Source organism: Monodelphis domestica, chromosome 1 (genome assembly GCF_027887165.1).
Source record: "Monodelphis domestica isolate mMonDom1 chromosome 1, mMonDom1.pri, whole genome shotgun sequence".
NCBI classification, from domain to species: domain Eukaryota; kingdom Metazoa; phylum Chordata; class Mammalia; order Didelphimorphia; family Didelphidae; genus Monodelphis; species Monodelphis domestica.
This window is the reverse complement of record NC_077227.1, coordinates 248,521,764-248,540,423: the sequence shown is the minus strand read 5'-3', so window position 1 is coordinate 248,540,423 and position 18,660 is coordinate 248,521,764. Positions and strand designations below refer to the sequence as shown.

Sequence of the window (18,660 nt, the reverse complement as noted above, 5' to 3'; positions counted from 1 at the left end):
TGCCCCTTTCGCTCTGCATCACTTTCTGGAGGTTGTTCCAGACTCCATGGAATTCCTCCACTTTATTATTCCTTTTAGCACAATAGTATTCCATCACCAACATATACCACAATTTGTTTAGCCATTCCCCAATTGAAGGGCATTCCCTCATTTTCCAATTTTTGGCCACCACAAAGAGTGCAGCTATGGATATTCTTGTACAAGTTTTTTTCCTTATTATCTCTTTAGGGTACAAACCCAGCAGTTCTATGGCTGGATCAAAGGGCAGACAGTCTTTTAGTGCCCTTTGGGCATAGTTCCAAATTGCCCTCCAGAATGGTTGGATTAATTCACAACTCTACCAGCAATGAATTAGTGTCTCTACTTTGCCACATCCCCTCCAGCATTCATTACTTTCCATAGCTGTCATGTTAGCCAATCTGCTAGGTGTGAGGTGATACCTCAGAGTTGTTTTGATTTGCATCTCTCTGATTATAAGAGATGTAGAGCACTTTTTCATGTGCTTATTAATAGTTTTTATTTCTTTGGCTGAGAACTGCCTGTTCATGTCCTTTGCCCATTTATCAATTGGAGAATGGATTGAATTTTTGTACAATTGATTTAGCTCTTTGTAAATTTGAGTAATTAAAACTTTGTCAGAGGTTTTTATGAAGATTGCTTCCCAATTTGTTGCTTTCCTTCTGATTTTAGTTACATTGGTTTTGTTTGTACAAAACCTTTTTAATTTGATGTATTCCAAATTATTTATTTTGCATTTTGTGCCTCTTTCTAAGTCTTGCTTGGTTTTAAAATCTTTCCCTTCCCAAAGGTCTGACATGTATACTATTCTGTGTTCACCTAATTTTCTTATAGTTTCCTTCTTTATGTTCAAGTCAATCATCCATTTTGAATTTATCTTGCTGTAGGGTGTGAGGTGTTGATCCAAACCTAATCTCTCCCACACTGTCTTCCAATTTTCCCAGCAGTTTTTATGAAATAGTGTATTTTTATCCCAAAAGTTGGGTTCTCTGGGTTTGTTGTATACTGTCTTGCTGAGGTCACTTACCCCGAGTCTATTCCACTGATCCTCCTTTCTATCTCTTAGCCAGTACCAAATTGTTTTGATGACCTCTGCTTTATAATATAGTCTGAGATCTGGGACTGCAAGGCCCCCTTCCTTTGTATTTTTTTTCATTGTTTCCCTGGATATCCTTGATCCTTTGTTCTTCCAAATGAACTTTGTTATGGTTTTTTCTAAATCAGAAAAAAAAAATTTGGAAGTTCAATGGATATGGCACTAAATAGATAAATGAGTTTGGGTAGGATGGTCATTTTTATTATATTGGCTCATCCTATCCATGAGCAATTAATGTTCTTCCAATTGTTCAAGTCTAATTTTAGTTGTGTGGAGAGTGTTTTGTAGCTGTGTTCATATAGTTCCTGTGTTTGTTTCGGGAGATAGATTCCTAAGTATTTTATTTTGTCTAAGGTGATTTTGAATGGGATTTCTCTTTCTAGTTCTTGCTGCTGAGCTGTGTTGGAAATATATAGAAATGCTGATGACTTATGTGGGTTTATTTTGTATACTGCAACTTTGCTAAAGTTGTTGATTATTTTGACAAGGTTTTTGGTTGAATCTCTAGGATTCTTTAAGTAGACCATCATGTCATCATCTTTAGCATTCTTAACAGTTTTCACAAGCCTGTACCACATTTGTATTAATTTTCTGGTACTTTGCCATGTTTCCAACTTATGTATATTTATTTTGAAATATAAGTTGGTTGGTGAGATCTCTGTGCAATTTCACATCTCTACAGACAAATCTTAAGTTTCCTTGCTCACCACAATTATTTCCCTTTGTGTCTATAGAATTTCATTCTTGAATATCTCCCATCCTTCCTATGATGACTTCCCCTAAAGAATGGGATAGTCCATGGGATACTATCTAATATTCTAAACCCACTGTTTTCAAAAACATCTAAAAAAAGTCACACTATGTTCCATATTCTTCTCCTTGACTAATGAACAAATATTTATTAAGGTCTTACTATCATGCTAGACACTATGCTAGACACCAAATGTAGGGGATGGTTTTTTTTAAATAATGAGACAATCCCAACTATATAATGTATATGGCAAAAATATAAGCTTAATAAATGTGGATATCTACCAAACTGATAAGGTATTTAAAGAGTAGTTTGAGAAAGATAGCATTTGTAGTTGAGGGAATCAGGAGAAACTTCTTGTAGATGATAGTATTTGAGCTTAAAGGAAGAAAGAGACCTATAAGACAGAGGCAAGAAAGGAACCTTTCCAAGCTGGTGGAAAGCCCATTACAAAGGCATAAAGATAGATAGATGTTAGATTGTTGGGAGTGAGGAAACAAGAAAAGGAGAGTTTAGCTAAACAGCCTACATAGAAGAAAGAACACCAAAGAGGCTGGGAAAAAAAGAGTTTAGGGGACAGGTTGTATAGGGTATTATCTCATAAACTCTAGAATGGAGTGGTTACTTACCCCCTTCCTTCACATTTGTTTTCATTTCTCTGCCACAGCCATATTTAGTTCTGTATTGAGTTTTGGAATGTTTCATTTCTTTTTTATGCCAGTATTTCCCAAACTATGTCCTGTGATTATTAGATCGTGAACTCCTCAAGGGCAAGGTCTTTTATCTTTTGTTTGTATCTTCATTACTTAGCACAGTGTACTGGTACTAGTATGTACTTCATAAATGTTTGTTGACTGTAGAATCCTAGTGTTTCTGTAATGCAAATAGGAATTTCACAGGGACATTTAAAGGCAAAATTTTTTATCTAGAATAGTAAATACAAAATTACAAATACATGAAGAATACTTGATTCATCAGCACTTGGGTATGGAATATAAAAGTAGGATTAATTTCTTCTTTTTTACTCCAGATTTTTCACAATGGCCTTTAATCCACTGAGATTATTCTGCATTGTGTAGAGGGAGTTTTTGGAGCAGCACCTATGATTTCTTTGAGTATATTTTTTTTCTCTGAAAGGCCAAAGTTTTGCTTGGCAAAATCAACCTGGAAAATGTAAGAGGATATTTTGAAGTAAATAGCAGTACTTAGCATATAGAATGAAAGACTTCGGGTGAGGGGAGAAGTATGTGATAGTTGTTTTTTGTCTGTCATGGAATAATTATGTGTAGTTTATATTTGGATATACATGGATTATGTGTCCTACTGAGTCTCAGAGATAAAACTATGAACAATGGCCAGAAGTTATAGAGTCTGATTTAGGTTCAATGTAAGGAAAAACTTCCATGCAATCACAGTCTTATGGTTATATATTGGTATATAAAAGGAAAATTGGTTAACTATGAATGTGGGAAATTTCCTCTCTCCAAAAATATTTAAGCAAAAAATGATAGATTACATGTTCAGTTATGGTATAAATGGAATACATTTTGGATCAACTCAACTACATAGTCTATGAAATACTCCCTTTGAACTTTGAAATTCTGAGATAAGATGACATCTAAAGTATATTTTAGTTATAAATTTATAGTCTGATAATGAATTACCATTTTTATAAATTATTTTACCTACAATGTACATATATTGATATATATATATACATATATATACATTGCTATGTTTGAAACTCAATTTTTCTACCAGATAAAATTGATGAGATTTTTGTTCATATTTCTGAATAAAGCATTTTGAAGATATTATTAAATTTGGCTTACTTGTTAACTTTCTCCTATAGCAAAATAGTAACATTCATTTTGGCCTGCCTCCCAAATACATTGATTTGGGAAAATTCTATTCTTTTGAACATTCTGGGCTATGTCTGCAGAGGCCAAATGAAGCAGTTCTTTTTTTGTTCAAGGTCCAAGACTACTGCATGTCCACAGTTCAGACTAGTTAACTCTTCTCTATATAATTTAAAGTAACATATTAACATAATATTAAATAACATCTAATTAAATTTGGATATAACCTATTTTTAAAAGACCAACTCATATATGAATGTATACAAATATGTATATGCACATATATGTGCTTCTACTTGCATGTGCATGTCATATGTTGAAGGTATTTTTGAAGTTCAATTATAAAAATAAGTTAAAGGCTACTATCTAATTGAGTTGACAAATTAATTTTTAAATTATATGTAGTTGTACATATATTCACAATAGTTATTGATTGCTAAAAAGGATGAAAAATAATGAGATTTCAGGATACTACATTGGTATCCACAAAAAAAATTTTAAAATGATACACAAAAGTAAATTTAAAGGAAAGGTCTTATGCATTTGATATAACATTTGTGGGGAATTTGCAGAAAGGAATAAAAAATTTGCATGGTAATAGGAGGTATGAAATGGTTGTAATCAATTGGCAAAGTACATTAATTAGAGCTATCAAAATATTTAAATACTAGTTTGTTAACAGTATACAATCAATCCCCATCAAATGTTGATTCATTGAACCTTTGGGATATAGAGGGATAGGTTCCCATGACCACCAAAAATTATAATCTTTCAACTAGAGATTGCTTAATATACATTTTACTGCATAACATTCTTTATTAAGTACATTAAATCTGATAATATGCTATTTTTCTAAATGTGATTATCATGAAATAACCCATAAAATGCAATATATGAAATAAAATTGGTAACATAGAAAACATTTTTCTCACAAGTATTTCCCTAGAATTCTGTGACCTTTTCTCCTAACATTTCAATTAAAAATTGAATATAGACAGTATTCACTTTTCATAAAGCATGATATCTCCAAAACCACAAATACTTTACAGCAAATAAAATTCTTAAAACTAAGATATCTCTAACCTGAATTTGCCTTCCACTGTGTTAGAATGCAATGTGAAGGTTTTGTATTGTGTACTATACTGCTGCAAACACACCTTGACTATACTTTGAAAACCAAGGGAGAGGTTGCTTGGACTTTAGTTGCTGCTACTGGAAGTCACTAACAATAGTAAAGTCTGACCTCTGACACCTTCTTCTTCATGTCTGGTGAATGGCATTGGAGAACATGAAGAATGAACCAGCTTGAAATAATGCATCAGCAACATTTGTCTCATGAGCTATGGCAGAGGTGAGTCAATGTATAACCATAAGACTGTGATTAATGATTGGATCAGCAGTCTCAATGTCTGTAATTAGCTTGTTAATTTGGTGAGCAGCAGCTTAAGACCTTCACCTACCTAACACCTTTATTTTCTGAGCCATGGTACTGAATTTGCACATTTAGGTTTCAAACCCAAAAGACTTACACTAGGCTTTGAAGACATAATTGCAACACAAAACTGGAGTTTTAAAGACCATCAATAAAAAAAAGATGCAATGAATGCATAGAGAGCTGTTTACAATAGTAGAGTGAGCCAGACCAGTGAAGCACCTACTAGGATACCAAGTGTTCAGGAGACTTGCAGAAGTCTCATTTCTTTTTTCTCTGGGCCTCATAGCTATGAATGTGCACTAGCCAATGGAAAAGTGAAATAAGATTACTAATAAAGTCACATGATTGCTTTAAGTTACAAAAGTGAAAAACTTGGATATTGAAGAATGACTGTAATATGTATATATGTCCTATTCTATTGGACAAATACTCCTAATTATTGCTTAGAGAGAATTTTGATGCTGATTGTTTAATTAAATATTAACCCTTTGGAAGATTAAGTCTACCTTCATCAAACTTTTCTTTAGTTTTCTAGCTCACATATTTTAATAGATTTTTAATAATTTTTATTTTAAATATTTTAAATAAATATTTTAAAATATTTTTCGTAAATTTAATATAACATTTAATATTATAAGTAAATCATGTAATTGTGTGATACTATATTTAATATTCTTAATTTTAACATAATAATAAATATAATTTCATAAATTCCATTTGGGAATTATTATTTTTACTGACAAAATCTACCCATGAACATTGAAATGTTTCTATTTATTTAAATCTGCATTTGTCAGTCTTATATTTTTTAATCTATTGGTGCACATACATTTATTAATTCTAAAATACTAGTTTTCATTTTCATTACTATTATAAATGCAGTTTTTCATGGGTGGTAGTATGATATATGAAGGGTCAAGCCTTAGGTTTCAAGCCCTACCTCTAATGTATATGACACATGGTTCCAGTTTTTTGCAATATTGCATATTTCAATATTAGAACTTGACTTGATTTTATCAGTGTAAATGACATAAAAAAAAATACTGGGTGTCAGAGTCAAAATGGCAGAGTAAAGGAAGCCCTCAGCTGAGCTGTCCCAACATTCCTCTATAAACAACTTTAAAATATTTCAAAATTAATTCTGACTGAAAGAACCAGCAAAAAGTCAAGGTGACACATTTTTCCAGGCCAAGAAAACTTAGGAAATCAGAAGGAGAGATCTGTGGAACAATGGTGGAGGCTGGCCCAGAACCCACATAAATAAAACACTAATGGGAAGACTAGGTGATGGTGGCAGAACCATCAGCTTTTGAAGCTCTCAAGCCAGAGGTGGTAAAGAGACATGGTAACTGATCAGAAAGAGATTACAAGGAACCACTGTGCTAGCAATGGACACAGGCCAGACACCATTTGGCAACTCCATTGCCCACACTGACTACTAGGTCACAGTTCAGGGGCAAAAAGGAATACTTTCAGACAAGAGGGAACAGGGTTTCTGAGGAAAAGTATCATGCTTATTCCTAAGGAAGCAGGGGCTCTGAAGAGCAGTATTACTTCTTTTTTAACATTTATTTATTTAATTAATTAATTTAGAACATTTTTCCATGGTTACATTTTCATGTTCTTTCTCTCCCCTCCTCACTCCCTCTCCCATAGCCAACAAGCAATTTCACAGAGTTTTACATGTGTCATTGATCAAAATCTATTTCCATATTATTACTATTTGCACTAGAGTGATCATTTAAAGTCAACATCCCCACTTATAATTGCCATCTAACCATGTGATCTATCATATGTTTTTCTTTTGGGTTTCTGCTTCCACAGTTCTTCCTCTGAATGTGGATAGTGTTCTTTCTCATAAATCCTTCAGAATAGTTCTGGATCATTGCATTGCTGCTAGTAGAGAAGTCTGTTACATTTGATTGTGCCACAGTGTATCAGTCTCTGTGTACAACGTTCTCCTGGTTCTGCTTTTTTTGCTCTGCATCAATTCCTGGAGGTCTTTCCAGTTCACATGGAATCCCTCTGTTTCATTATTCCTTTTAGCACAATAGTATTCCATCATCATCATATTCCACAATTTGTTCAGCCATTCCCTAATCAGTGGACATCCCCTCATTTTTCAATTTTTTGCTACCACAAATAGCACAGCTATTAATATTTTTGTACAAGTATTTTCATTATTATCTCTTTAGGGTACAAACTCAGCAGTGCTATGGCTGGATCAAAGGGCAGGAAGTCTTTTATCGCCCTTTGGGCATAGCCCCAAATTGTCTTCCAGAATGGTTGGATCAATTCACAACTCCACCAGCAATGCATAGTGTCCCAATTTTGTCACATCCCCTCCAACATTTATTACTTTCCTTTGTTGTCATATTGGTCAATAGCAATATTACTTCTGGTCCTGAGATGTAGTGTTGATTGTAATACCAAGGAATTAGAGGCTCTTCCTGCGTAGTAGTAGGAGAAGAGTGAGCAGTTTTTTTCCCAGTTTTTTCCGCAGATCACACCATTTTGGATGAACTGAAAACTCCCAAACCTTCAGAAGTAGCATTGAAAAAAATGTGAAAAAACCTGACCACACTGCCCTGATCCTCATCCTGAGAGCAGAGCCAAACTTTAACATAAAGTTCAAAATTAAAAAAAAAAATCAAAATCGAGAAATAGGATGGAAAGAAAGAAAACAACCAAAACAATGATCCTGACCAGAACAATCTACTTTGGTAACAGGAAAGATCAAGACATAAATCAAAAGATAATGAAGACAAAAGAGCAAGAAGGAATTTCTTTTTTTTTTAACCTTTACCTTCCATCTTAGAATCAATATTGTGTATTGTTTCCAAGATAAAAGAGGGGAAAAGACTAACCAGTGGAGGTCATGACTTACCCAGAGTCACACAGCTAAGAAGTATCTGAAGCCAGACTTGAACCTATGAACTCCCATCTCTAAGTCTGGCTCTCAATCCACTGAGCCACCCTGTTGCTCCCAAAAAGGAATTTCTTAATGAAAAAATGTGAATTGGACAAAAGCCCAAGAAAAATTCCTGGAAGAGCTAAGACTGACTGGTAGAAGAAAAGGTGGGTAAAGAAATTAGAGTGAAGGGAGAAAATTATGAAAAGACAATTCACAGTTTGGTTTTTTAAAAGTGGTATAAAATCCTGAGGAAAATAAAACCTTAAAAATAAAAAGAATTGGCCAAATGGAAAAATAGGTAGAAAACTTCATGGATGAAAATAATTTCTTAAAAAGAAGAAATGGAAATTGTGGTATATGTTGGTGATGAAATACTATTGTGCTCAAAGGAATAATAAAGTGGAGGAATTCCATGGAGATTGGAACAACCTCCAGGAAGTGATGCAGAGCAAAAGGAGCAGAACCAGGAAAACATTATACACAGAGACTGATACATTGTGGTACAATCGAAGGTGATGGACTTCTCCATTAGTATCAATGCAATTTCCCTGAACAATCTGCAGGGATCTAAAAAAAAATATAATACTACCCACAAGCAGAGGATAAACTGTGGGAGTAAAAACACCGATGAAAAACAACTGCTTGACTACAGGGTTGGAGGAGATAAGACTGAGGAGAGACTCTAAATGAACACTATAATGCAAATTCCAACAACAGGGAAATGGGTTCGAGTCAAGAACACATGTGATAACCAGTGGAATCATGCGTCAGCTATGGGAGAGGGAAAGGTGGGGGGGGAGGGGAGGAAAAGAAAAAGATCTTTGTTTGCAATGAATAATGTATGAAAACGACCAAATAAAATAATGTTAAAAAAAACAATAACTTAAGTACCCCTACTTAGTACCTCACTAGATTGTGAAGACAGGATTAACTCTCCTTTGTCTACTTTTGAATTGAATCAACAAAATCTTGAACACCCTACTTAGCACTAGGTGGAGGAACTCTCCACCCTTTCAACTCAATCAGCCAGGAAATGAGAATTCATACCTCAGTCAGCCAGAAATCTGTGGACTCTTTTGATAAGTATTCACCTCTCCAGAAGGTGAGAAATGGTTCCCACAAACACTGCCCCCTGGGCAGTGCTGGGCAATTTGGAAGCTATGACTGACCCTTGTGAAGAGGGAAAGGGACAAGAAGCCACTATAAAAGGCCCTGAATTTCTGGGGCTAAAAATGTTGACTCCAAGAAGGAAGTCAGCTTGAAGAAGGAGTTGTTCTTCAAGGAGGAAGTCAGCTTCAAGAAGAAGGTTGGCTCAAGGAAGAAAGTCAGCCTCAGAAGTTACCTTCAGCTCAACTCATTGTCTTTACCTGTCTCTTGGAGGAAACTTGGGTGAATAGATAACTGACTTTCCCTTCCTGTCTTCTGGAGAGAGTTTAATTCTGGTTGAACATCAACAAGTCCTGGCTGAGTTGAGCACCAGAGCATCATAGCATTATTTAGTTAAATAGGCTAATGTTTTCTCTCCTTTTTTGTATTTCTCTGCTTTCACCCTTTCCACCTCTTTTGTAAATAAAACTATTAAAGTCATTTCAACTTTGAAAAAAAAAAAGAAGAAGAAATGGAAAAGAGGATATAAAAGTTCACAGAAGAAAATCATTCCTTAAAATTCAAAATCACACAAAATTTCCTCATAACTTTAACATTGGCTTTCTTACTGTTCATTGCATCAGGCATTCCATATCTTGATCTAAGCACATTTTCACAAGCTGCAGCACAATTCAGTCTCATATACATCTCTACCTTTCGAATTACCTGGCTTCCCTCTAGTCCTAAATAAAATTCCATTTTCTTCACGAAGAATTTCCTAATCTCCCTTAATGCTATCTATAATTGTTTGTATATAGTTGTTTTCATGTTGTCTCCTCCATTAGACTATGAGCTCTTGGAAAACAGAAATGGCTTTTGCCTTTTTTGGGGGGGGGTACACTCAGTATTTAGCACAGTGCCTGGCACATAGTAGTTGCTTAACAAATGCATATTTAATTCACACACACACACAAAAACCCCACATAACTGCCTCTCTCAAATGGCCTAATTGAGGAAAATGACTGTCATGTTAGTTGTTTCAAAATCAAGAAACGATGCTTTTATCCTCTAAGTGGTAACTGCTAACTAGTTTATATTAGAACAAAGGAATCTGTATGCTACCAGTTTAGACAATGATAGTTCAGGACTTTTGAAATGTTTGCTAGTCAAAGAAATGTTAAACATATCTGAATTCCCACTACTTGGCAGACAAATAAATCAACTGAAGTCAGAAGAATTTCAGCATATGGAAAGATGAAAGAAGAAATCTCTCTTAGAGAATTAGCCTAATAGTAACCAGGGGCAGCTATAGCAATGAGGATGATGAGAATCGGTATTCTAATAATGATGTGAATTACCACAGCTGTCTGGCAGAACACACAGCTCACTGAGAAGCTGCAGAGTACTATGAACATACATTAAAGGTAACTGGGGCAGTTATGTATGCATAATCAGGGTAAGTCATCATTTCTGCATTATTATATGAAAACCACAAGAAAAGATTCCTACCATAACATTCCCACTGACAACCCAGTGATTGAAATTTTCACACCTGAAACTAATTTAAATATAACCCTTTTCCTTCTGGCTTGCCAGGCATTAAACACTAAAAGAGGGACCAAGAACACAGAAATACTCGTGGTAGCCAAATAAACCTTTTCCCAGAGATCACAGATATAGTGACACAGACATAAAGTTGACAGGTCTAGGAAGGGAAAATGGAAAGAAAATTTACCTTGGCCAGCCACACAAAGCATGTAGGGGAGAACATATATGCTTGATTCCAGAGGGCCCTGCTCTCCTGTTTCTTTCTTTAAGATAAATACCATTTGCTGGTATGGAGGATGGTCATGAGAAGCTGAGGAACAATTCCCTTGCCTAGAATGGAGGGAGGTGCTGGATGAAACTAAGGCTTAGCAGAGGGAAAAATTGTTTTTTCTTACTGCCACTAAAGTACTTATCTCAAAACCCCTAATTCCCAGCTAATCCATAGGACAATTGCTTCTGGGTCCCACCTTTCCTATCTAGCACAGGGAAGAAGAGAAGGAGAGGAATTGGAACTCTCATATATGTATAAAGATGTATATGCCCTTAATGGTGGCAATCAGTAGAGTTAGGGAAAATGAGAATTTCTTTTACCCATCTTTTAAAGATAAGAAATGGTATTTTTTACCAGCATAAACTGAAAAGAATCTCATCAGAAGTGAGAGATCACTCTCACATCTCTGTTCTCCCTCAAATATATCTTTTTAGCATAAACACTATTCTTAGGCAATCTACTCCTTAAAAAATGTAACATATATCTTATTATGAATGAAATCACCTTCTCTGTTTTAGAAAAGACCTGGACTTTTATCTATCTATCATTAGAAAAATCAGAATCATAGCATCAGAGAATTAGAAGGGACTTTATCAATGCCCACTTAGTCTAACCCATACATGAAAGGAATTCCTACTGTAACATACCCAACAAATGTCCTTCTATCTAAAAATGGAGAGGTTGTAATTGGTAATGCTGGGGAAGAGTGGGATGGGAATGGAAAGAGCATATATGGGGAGAGGAAAGCATGTGTATAAGATGAGGAATAAGAAGCTTCTGGGGTTGTATGCAGTGTTAAGGAAAGACCAGAACCTCTGGTTTAAGAGCTTCCTGAGTTCTTTGCAGGGGCACTCATCTACCTTTAGTGCACCTGTCACCCAATTCTAATGTGGCTCCAAGAAACTGTACCACATGCAATGGCCATACCCCAGTAAAATCAACTAGGTTGAAGGCTAAATCAGGGTTATGATAACGGGCTGGCCTCAAATCCATCAATGAGTTAGGAGAATATCTACCCTAAGCATGTGAAGAAGATTCCCCCAGGTGAATGGCTGTTGTTCCAATGGTCATGAAGGTGCCTGAAGTAGGCACCATGGGAAGCTCTTAGAACTTAGACATTGAAGGAGTTAGGTCATCTACTGCATCCCCTCTCTTGACTTTTGTTCTGCCACTGGACTTTAATGATTTTGGAGGAAAGAATGAGGTTAAGTGACTTTGTACAACTCTGTCTCACTTAAATCCAATTCATACTCAAGTCAAAACATCACCTCATGATGTCATTGGTCTTTTTTGAAAATGAAGGATAAATAACAAGAGGCCAGTGGGAGGAAGGGTAAAAAAGGGGGAAGATGGAATAGCATTTCTCAGGTTTTTTTATAGATAATTTGCAGTGGATAAATCACACCAAAACTAAAAATTCACTGAATATATCTTTGTATAATAGGATAGTAGAAATGGCATAATGTAGTGAATAGAGTAGACTTCCAAGTCAAAAATTCATAGTTTCAAGCTCAACTTCTGATACATACTGACTTCTCTAAATATTCCCACAAAATTCTCTAATATGCTTAAGTTGCCAAGAAGGTGTTGATCTACACTAGTAGAGGGAGTTTTGGACCCACAAAGAAACTTTTCCCAATGAAATCATAGGTATGGGAAACAAAGAAAGAAAAAGCATTATGGTCATTGAGAAAGTCCTGTACCTCTGAGCATAATAATACCTCAATATTGGTCATGCTCTTCTGATTATTTTACTTATGTGACCGTGAACTAGCTATAACTTCTCTTGGGTATTTATATGAATAAAATGTAAATGACATATCTGTTAAAATGGGGATGCAAAGACTAAGGATTTAGGGTCAGATCTAGGTTCAAATTCTAGCTTTTCCATTTATTATCTGTGTGAACGTAAACAAATCACTTTACCTCTATATGGACTTTGGTTTCCTCTTGTGTAAAATGCGATAGAGAAAGAAAGCCTCCAGCTTCAAAATCAATAGTCTTAATAACTGGCATTCATACGCTTAATTAAATATACAAAGCACATTATGAACATTTCACTTGAACCTTACAACAACCGATATGAATGGGTACTACAGTTATTTTATTCCAATTTAAATGTGAAAAACTGAGGGAGAGTAATTTGCCCATCATTGCCCAGGTAATCAATACCAGTGGTAGCATTTTAACCAGGTATTTCTGATTTCAAATCCACTGTGCCATACCACCTCTATGAGGTAATATATGTGAAAGCATCTTGAAATGTAAAGCACAATATAAAGCATGAGTTGGGGGGGGGGGATTGTGGGGAGGACAAATAGTTCTTGGAAGGGAGTAGGCACTATATAAATAAGTTCTTTCCAAATATCATTTGATTCTCACAACAACCCCGTGAGTCATGGTGTTGTTATTCCCATTTTACAGTTAAGACAGAAGTTAAGTCACTTTTGTAGGGTCACCTAGGCTGAAAGTGTCTGAACTCAGGTCCTCCAGGCCCATTGTTCCAGCCATTTCACCATATAGCTGCTTCTATTATTATATTATTATATCATAATGTTAATATAATAAAGGAGGAGAAATGAAAGGGGAGTATAGAAGTAGCCATAGAGAAAATCTTTAGTACTTACAATGAATTATACCAATGTTAAATGAAATTTTAGCCTCTTCCTTAATTCAAAGAATCTAGCCTTAGATGTTTAGACAAAATTAAGTGGGAATCCTGGTCCTTGAAATCATGGTAACAGAAAAGTATGAAAGAGAAAAAGTTTTATAAGATTCCCTAGAACAGAGGTATAAAATATATGTCCCAATAGCTGCTTGCAGTCCTTAGCACTCATAATTCCCAAGTATAGTCAAACTAGATTAAATATAATTAGAAAATATTTAACAAAATAAAGAAAAATACAATAAAATCTAGATAATATTACATTTTAAAACTGTCAATATACAGCCTGCAGGGATCCTTACATACACATTTTTCTATTTAAACAAATGGCCTAGAGAAATCCCATCCTTCTAATATAGCACAGCATATTAATCTTATACCAAACTTCCTTTTCCTAAAGGGAAGAAAAAATAGAAAAATATAGTTTTACTTTGCTTAATTTAAAATAACTAATTTCAATAATGACAACTTCTTATGTCCTAGAAATTCTTTTTTAAACTAAACCAAATGAATCTTATGGGATATAAAGCTTAGAGGCCAGTGAGGTGGCCCAATAAATAGACTCTGGTACCTAGCATCAGAAAGATCTGACTTCAATTCCTGACTCAGAAACTAACTAGCTGTGTGACTTCAGGCAAGTCACTTAATATACCTCAGTTTCCTCATTTGTAAAGTGAGAATAATAACACCCTTTCCAAAGTTCTAATGATCTAATGAGATACAATATGTAAATACTTATACTCAGTCTGTTTGTATTAATAAACATGGAGGAGGAGGGAAAAGGTATTTCTATTATCCAGGATAAATATGGAAGCGTTGCTAGCTGTAAATATCACTCATATTAAAATGAAATGACCTAATTAAATTTATTAACACTGCAGCATATAAAGATCTATAGTACTCAAATTTTATTTAAAGCACTGCTCATTAAGAAACAGTATTTTAATTATACCTGGTTGAATAAAGAAGCAAATGCCAAAACTAATTTTTATACAGAAAATATAGCCTTAAATAAAATTATAGATCAAGAACCTATTATATCTAAAAGAAGATATGTATACACCAAGTAACAAGGCTATCTTTTTAAAATGTAATAGATTCCCTTTCTTTGTTCTTTTGGGGTAAAATACAGAAGATATTCTATAGATTATATATCTTCTTGATTAATTATGGACTAAGTTTTTCAGGGTATTTTGATCATTGATGTTATACAATGATTTTCCAATCTGAATAAGTCACTTAAAAATAAAACTGTACTTTATTAATAATTATTTAATAGTTTAAAAATAGATGATAATCATTTGCAAGTTATAAGGTAAAATAACTGTGAAGCAATGAAATCAATTCTTTATTTTATTGGCAGAAATATGGTCATTTATGTGTTTCTATGGATTGAATTCTGGATACATGATGATCCTCTTGCAGTCTATTATTATGAATGTAATAGCAAGTAATTTAAGGTTACATGATGATTTAAGAGCATTTGAAAGGCAGTAGGGGACAGTGAAGAGAGGACTAAGCTTGAAGGATCTTTAGTTTCAGTCTTACCTTGCATACTAGCAACATAAGCATAGACACTCAGCCTTAGGACTTCAAGAGGATAAATTATAGGTGAGTTGCCAGATCTTCTTTGAAGGAAGAAGTTACCATAAGACATCTCCACACTGATGAAATCACCAACCTTCAGACTGAAAGGACAACCACTAATGATAAATCCCCATCTTATCTTCAAAAAGCCTTTTCAGTATACTAAATCTTGTCATCCCTTCTGCATAGTATATTTTATATCTGCTACTGCCTCCCCATATTGCTACCACCATCATTCAGGACCTTATTGCCATGGAAATTGTGTTTCAGTAAAATTCTCCAATAGAGGCAGTTTGGTGATACAATAGACAGAGCAATGGACCTAGAGTTAGGAAGACCTGAGACCAAATATGACATCAGCCATTTGCTGGCTATGTGACCTTGGACAAGACAAGTAAACTCTGTTATTTTCCATTTCTTTATCTGTAAAACGGGGAGAATAATAGCACTTATCTCCCAGTGTTGTGAGAAAATCTTTGTAAAGCATTTAGCACAGTAAAGCACTTGGGTATTATATCAGTGCTAACTACAATTATTATTATCCACAGCCTTACCAGACAATTTCATATTATGTTTAGGATCACAACCCCTTCTTGGGTAAACCTACTGGTTCCTATTCACTGGACAAGGCAATCGTGTCTACCTAACATATATCCGCAAGTCCATATATGTCTAGCTATACTCATATAGTGAAAGATTCTGAAAGATATCTCTCTCTACACACATTCACACACACATATATGTGCATGCATGTATAATGTATTACATATGTGATGCATATATATAAATATCATTTGAAATAGGATCGACAAGTTACAAAGTGAGCTTATTACTAAATTAGTATTTGGAAGACTGCAGCAAGCTAAGTAGTAGAAGGAGAATATTGGGCTTGAAATTAGGAAGACCTGAATTCAACTACTGTCCCAGACATTTAGCTATGTTACCCAGAAAAGTCATTTAACCTTTTTTTTTTCAGTCTCTCTTTTACCTCTATAAAATAGGGATGATAATAATAATAATATTATCAGCCTCACAGGACTATTGTAATCATCAACTGGGAAAGCCAGAAAATGCTAAATAATGTTATTCATTATGACCAGACTGTTTTTATATGTCTTCAAATGCTCAAAGTTAACAATAATCCAAAAAGAAACATTTTGTTCAATGATTGTGAGGAAAGGGTTATTAATAATCACAAACATTAATATTTTTTAACTACCACCATGTTTCCTAGGCAAGCAAGTTTTATAAAAGAATTGCCTTCCCAGCAAAAAGTTTAACAAAATGCTTTGGGCATAATACATGGTTTATAAAGTAAGGGATATTGGCAAGAACATTCTGATTATTTCCTTTCCTCTAAATGAGTTGGCGGGTTCTAACTCCAGATGTACTGGAATGTTGAACTGGACTCAGGGGCAGTGAGTAATTTCTGGATGCCTATCCAAGAAATGGTCTTATGGTACTGAAATCCTTCAGTTTTTGGAATGTATCTTAAATAGATGTACTTGATGATTGATGCTTTGCTATGTCTTTGATTTTAGGGGCAGCTAGGTCATTCAGTGAATAGAATGTTGAACCTAGAGTCAAGAAGACTATTCAAATAAGTCTCAGATACTTACAAGATATATGACCCTGGACAAGTCAAGTAACCTGTATGCCCCAGCTTTCACATTTGTAAAAAGTTGATAATAATAGCACCTACTTCCCAGAGTTGTTATGAAGATAAAATTAAATAATCTTTGTAAAATATTTTTAAGTCTCAACACCCAAATAAAATTAGCTATCATCATTATTTTCACCTCATTAAAGGAGATAATCCCTCCAAAAGAACAGATCGCAACTCGCCCACACATTCTTACGCTGTACAACTCTTTTCCATATCCTTCAACAGTTTCTTCACTTCAAGTAAATTATACTGGAGGCCTTAGACGTCACAATGCTACAGAGATTTCAATAGAACATTCATACAGTCCATCCCTTATTTCTATACTCAAATTACATGTCTGGCCAACAAACCATTATCCCTTCCTCTGTGATGATCTTTATGCCACTTGAACCATACAATAGTGATTTGGTATAATATAATATGATATGGCATGACATGATATGATATGATATATGATATGTTATGATTAATACAACATAATATAAATAGACACAACCAACATGGACCTCTCCAATGTGCTACATTGCCCTTTTAGGTTCTTCAGATATGGTATTTCATACTCTCCTCCATATTATAACACCAAAAGAATACTGAGGTTCAAAAAGATGGCTCTCACAGGGAGAGGCTCAGGCTTAGTGAAAGCAGTACACAATTTCCCACAGGCAATGTAGCCTATTTGTCTTGTCCAGTTCAGTTCTCAGAGAAGTTGACTATCCGTGCATAAGCTGAGGAATGCAAGGACAGAACAGTTTTAAGTAAATTTCTGGAAGAAAGAGTATAAAAGTAGACGGTTTTCAATAGTGTTAAATTGTTGTAGAAAGATAAAAGAGGATGAGAACTGGCATTTGATTTGCTGATTAAGAAATCATTTATAAGCATAGAGAGAATATTAGTGACAAAAAAACAGGTTACAAGGACTGAGAAATGAGGGAGGTGAGGAAGGGAAGGCTATATTTCAGCAGGTAATTTGAACAGAGAAGAGAAATATAAGATAATAACTGGAGGGGAGATCAGGCTCAAGGAAAGGCAAATGTTAAAAAAAATTTTTTGAATGAAAAAAGCATTTCCTAAGCATTTAACAAGCACTGTAATAAATCCTGGGGTAAAATTTGAAAAGTGAGACCATTTCCACCCCCAAGCAGTTCAAATTCTAATTAAGGGAGATAGTACATGGCATAAGGTTGGAAGGCAGGACCCAAAAGTCTTTCACCTGAATGAATAGGGCAAACAGCAACACCCAGGGTTCTGGTCTGTAATGTCCAGTTATCATCTATCTATCATCTATCAGGAAGAATTAGAATTGGTTACTCTTTGTTTATTGAATCAGTGAGAGTCTGTCCTCTTCCCCATGTGGTAGACTGGAGGGCCCCAGGCTTATATCCATGGAAAGGGGGATGCAGACCCAAGGGTTGGCCTGGAGCTCGTGCTCTGAGTTACCTCTCATGGAGGGTGGGCGCGAAGATGTGGTTGGGGAAGAATGGTTAGAAAGGGATATCAAGTGCAATCAGAGGAAGTTGTAAGATGGGGTAAGGTTTCCTATGGCCTGCTCCACTCAACTCCAGTGGGATCTGGGCAGAGTGAAGGATAGGGATTAGATCTAAAGAAAGAGAATTTACCATTTAAAAAGAATAAAATGACTTCTTCCTCTGTAACTGGACGGATAGCAACTAAAATCACTGACGATTTCAAGAATGTTTTGAGGATTGGGATAGAGGGAACAAACTGCTCGGATTGCCACAATTTTGTCAGTGAATAGTTTTAAGT

General features: G+C 35.0%; 1 protein-coding gene across 2 annotated transcripts in view; it reads right to left on the bottom strand.

Moving 5' to 3' along the window:
- The window catches only part of DIO2 (iodothyronine deiodinase 2), a 109,403-nt gene extending 106,675 nt beyond the window's left edge, over positions 1-2,728 (bottom strand). The window contains exon 1 of one of the 2 annotated variants that reach the window (XM_056810613.1): positions 2,495-2,728. The gene's annotated coding sequence lies outside the window, so the exon portion shown is untranslated. The remainder of the gene's footprint in view (positions 1-2,494) is intronic. The other variant, XM_056810612.1, reaches the window with a different exon arrangement.
- Between the last annotated feature and the right edge of the window lie 15,932 nt (positions 2,729-18,660).